The 5,000-nt window shown below is 35.1% G+C and overlaps 1 long non-coding RNA gene across 2 annotated transcripts in view; it reads left to right on the plus strand.

The window, feature by feature from the left end:
* The first annotated feature begins 4,517 nt into the window (after positions 1 to 4,517).
* Positions 4,518 to 5,000, plus strand: part of LOC145293206 (uncharacterized) — a 1,032,236-nt gene continuing 1,031,753 nt past the window's right edge. For both annotated transcript variants that reach the window (XR_013869688.1, XR_013869687.1), the window contains exon 1: positions 4,518 to 4,653. This is a non-coding gene — a long non-coding RNA (uncharacterized LOC145293206). The remainder of the gene's footprint in view (positions 4,654 to 5,000) is intronic.

Consider the following 5,000-nt stretch of genomic DNA (forward strand, 5'->3'; position numbering starts at 1 on the left):
ACTAAGGAGAGGTGTGGTAAGAGATTGCGAAACTCTTCCCATAAAAATTTCACGCGCAGGCACCTTACAGTGGGTATCCATAGTCTGTCAAGGCTAAAGGAAGCCATGTGTGTGTGTGTGTGTGTGTGTGTGTGTGTGTGTGTGTGTGTGTGTGTGTGTGTGCGTGTGCTAGCAGGCCGCCCGGCAATTCCCGGTCGTAAAATACGCTTAAATATGGTATTTTGATTAATGCAGATTTCTATATTTATTTTCATTTTATATTGGAACCAATATATAGTAATGAGTTAAAAAATTTTTTTTAAATGACTTGTGTACCATCACCGAGAATCAAAACCAAAATGTTTGGCTTACGATTTACTTTTTCCTTTGTCGTTAATGCCCGAGCTCTGACTACATGTTTGCTACAATGCTAAAAATTAAAACATGAACCAATAGCTATTATGTTACACATGCATATTCCCAATGCCGTCGTTCGCCCTTCACCTGGAAAATTCCATTATTTTTTTTTATTTTCACACTTTTGTACCGAATTTCCTCTGCTAAAAAGCAAATATAAAGTTTCGCATCGGTTTGAATATCCTATATATTTTGTTACATATTTTAGACCAAAAACTGACAGCGGAGTTTGGTAGGCAATTTTTTTAACAAATATATATACGCATGCATAAATATATATATATATATATATATATATATATATATATATATAAAAGGTTGTGTTTATCATATATTTTTTACGCAAATATTACGCAAGTATAAATTATGTAGAATATCTGTGTTGATATAATTACACGTGATAGTTAAATAAAGATGATCATCCCATAAGAAAATCGAAAAAGGAAATAGGGAATTAATTAAAATGAATGTTTAAAGAATATGCAAATTAGCTAGATCCTTTGCAGATGAATGCAGTTCCACGGCCCATATATAATAAAGTTATATTTTCTTTCTTTCTAAATAGAAAAGAGGGTTGCCTTTTTTTCTGTTGTCCTTGGCCTTCGGCCAAGATCAAAGTGTAGTATCTTCCGGCAGATACTGCAAGCAAAGACCATATGTGGGGGCAACCCCATATATAAGACCTTGGTCAATGTAGGATCAACCCTTGATACCATTTGTCACTATCCAGCTCCCATTTCCCACCAATTGGGAGCTGGCCTCCTTTTCCCTCCCCCTTCCTCTCTCTCCACATTAAAAACGGCCTGGTCCTAATTTGCTTAGTGGGGAAGCAAATAAATACATATTGGCCTTCGGGCCGAGATCAAAGTGTAGTATCTGTTCCGGCAGATGCTGCACTTGAGATAATTTGTACCAGTCAATGGAGGGGAAACCCTCTATACTGGGACAATTATTATTTTTGGTAACCAGAGTGACCCCTTTTAGGGGAGCTGGTTTTTACCTCACATTAAAAACGGCCTTGTGCCTAATTTGCTCAGTGGGGGAGCAAATAAATACCATCTGTTCCGGCAGATGCTGCACTTAAGATAATTTGTACCAGTCAATGGAGGGGAAACCCTCTATACTGGGACAATTATTATTTTTGGAAACCAGAGTGCCCCCTTTTTGCCTACTTTTAGGGGAGCTGGTTTTTACCTCACATTAAAAACGGCCTTGTGCCTAATTTGCTCAGTGGGGGAGCAAATAGATACCATCTGTTCCGGCAGATACTGCAAGCTATGACTAGCTATAACTAGCAAAGACCAGATGTGGGGGCAACCCCACATGCCTGACCTTTAACCAGCTCCCATTTCCCACCTCTCGGGAGCTGGTCCCCTTTTCCCTTCCCCCTCCCTTCACTCCTCACATTAAAAATTGGCCTTGTACCTAATTTGTTCGGTGGGGGAGCAAATAAATACCATCTGTTTCGGCAGATACTGCAAGCAAAGACCATACGTGGGGGCAACCCGACATATAAGACCTTGGTCAATGTAGGGGCAACCCCTCATACCAATTGTCACTATCAAGCTCCCCTACTCCCCAGGGAGTTGGTCCCCATTTCCCCTTCACTCCTCACATTAAAAATCGGCCTTGTGGGGGATCAAATAAATACTTCAAAGTGTAGTCAATGGAGGGGAAACCCTCTATACTGGGACAATTATTATTTTTGGTAACCAGAGTGCCCTTTTTGCCTACTCTTAGGGTAGCTGGTTTTAGGCCACATTAAAAACGGCCTTGTGCCTACTTTGCTTTGGTGGGGAAGCAAATAAATAGAAAAAAAATACTTTTAACATGAATATTAATACACAGAAAAGCGCAGATTTATAGGAGTATAGAAGATAGATAGATATACGCATATACTCTTTAAACTGATTATAAATATATATATATGTATGTATGTATATATATATATATATATATATATATATATATAAAGCATTAACGTCTATATTTAACTCAGATTACTTTTAGAAATACATAAATATAAAATCCATTCAGTTACACACACGCACACACACACACACACACATATATATATATATATATATATATATATATATATATATATATATATATATTGCTTTATAACATTTTATTATTTTTGGTCCATATTGTTTTGATTATAACAATTAGAATACTATTTTGCTACTACGAAGAGCTTAGAAAACACTTTACGAAAAGTCTCCGAGATATTTCTACTTACTAATAACATCTAGATTCGACTCCGTGCTAAGTCTTAAAAGTTGACCATACATACATATACAAATATACATACATGCATATATATATATATATATATATATATATATATATATATATATATATATATATATATATATATATATATACATACACACACAGGTGATAACGTACATGCCCGCGTGTTTCTGTGACGGTGTGTTTGTATATGGTTTAAACAACCAATATAAATGCATTGGCAATGCGTCTTTAAATTTCAAAATACATCATTTATATATAATTATACATGTATATATGTGTGCGTTTTGTGTGTGCATCACACACACACACACTCATATACACATATACACATACACACACACGCTCACGCACATATATATGTATATGTATACTTATAAGTATATATAAATTAATGTCTGTACTTATATTAATATCTATATTTGTATATATTTATATGTTCTTGAACATGTGTGCATTCAAAGACATATGTGCGTTCGTCATTAAAAAAAATACATGCGAACGGAAGACTACTAGCGAAATTCGTAACGCTGTGACTACTTCAACGATCATTCAAGTTTGCCTCGTGAGCGACACTACGGCGCATACTTTACTATGCAGACACGCACACACACACACGCACACACACACACACATATACACACATATATATAAGGAAAGAGAGACCACACACGCACAATTATTTTGGGCTGCTGCATCGCATTAATGGCGCACTCACCGCAAGCGTGACGCTCACGCAATTCCACGTTTGCTTGCACAGTAGCAATTCTATCGACATCAGCGGTAGTAGCAGTCGCGTCTTTGACTAAATAGACAATGAGATAGAGAGAGAGAAAGAGATAGATAGAGAGAGAGAGACAAAAAGATCGCGTGAGAAATCAAGAGAGAGAGAGAGGGATAGAGGGGGACAATGAGAGAGTGCGAAAGTGAGAGAGATAGAGAAAAACGGGAGTTACTAATCACCACATGAGTTAACTCCCGTAAAATTGAAATTGTTTCTCGGTGACCCTTTTTAAGGATCACTAAATACTTACCACCCCCGTCTTTTTTAAAAGAAACAGACAAAAAAAAAAGTGTATATATTTCTAAATCTTTGCATCCATATTCTCGGATCGTCCTTTTGTTCCTGGGTTTATCCGCGCCGACGACGAGAGACTACGAGCAATAAGACCGACCGCATCTATAACAACAACAACAACAACAATCACAACAACAATCACAACAACAATCACAAGAACGACAACAACAATAATCAAAACGCCAACACCATCATCAAAACCACCACCACCAACAAAAGCAACAACAACAACAACAATAATAATACCAACGTAGAAAAATAAAAACGTTATCTGTTATCTGATGCAACCAGATCTAGTAGAATCAAAACCTGCACAGATGTGAAAAATCTGGCTATAGTCAATACCAAAATGGAAAGAAATTAAATTAATATCGAAATTCAATTTGTATTAATTCTAAATACGAAGCATATTGTCTTTACACGCTCAGAATCAAATTCGATAAGAGCATACTCAAGCTCTGATATACATACATACTTACATACATACATACATACATACATACATATATATAATATATATATATAATTTTATGCATATAGATATATATATATATTATCACTGAAGCTTATAGAGCTAAGAAAAGATCTACACATAGATCTTAATATATATATATATATATATATATATATATATATATATATTAAAGAAACCATATTTCTTGCAAATTATGCAAAATACATACTATTCCAAAGTTTATAATAGCCTCCAAGAATTATTTAAAAACAAGAAAGCCACGAAAATTATTTATTTATAAATATACGCTCATATACATATGTGTGTATGCATATACATGTTTATATACGTCGCAATGCAAAAAAAAACAAAACATATATAAATAAAAAAAGATATATTTGTGTCTTTATAATTACATATTTTCACGATTTGCTGAAAATAAGGATTGTGTGTATTTACAAATCTCAAGGTAAGTAATATTTTCCCCTTTTTTATTTTTGATGTTTCTTTATTTTTATATTTTCATCTGAGTGACAGTCTCTATGAGTGGTTTCTCTCAATGACGCGTCTACGGTTTACGGACAGTCGTTCAACCAACCGACGTAGACCGTTCGTTTGTATATGGTTTTGATCGTTGTAGCTGCAGATGGTAGTTCTGTGATTAAACAAATGAAAAAAAAAAGAAAGTAAGCACCACATATAAAAAAAACAAAAAACAAAAAGACACGTATTTTAACTATAATTACTGAAGACGTTCTCTGATTTGGGTGTACGCTCGGCAGTGGCCAAACCGATGCTCGTCCCTTCTCCATCTTC

This window comes from Euprymna scolopes, chromosome 14 (genome assembly GCF_053919585.1).
Source record: "Euprymna scolopes isolate OS-2025 chromosome 14, ASM5391958v1, whole genome shotgun sequence".
Classification (NCBI taxonomy): domain Eukaryota; kingdom Metazoa; phylum Mollusca; class Cephalopoda; order Sepiida; family Sepiolidae; genus Euprymna; species Euprymna scolopes.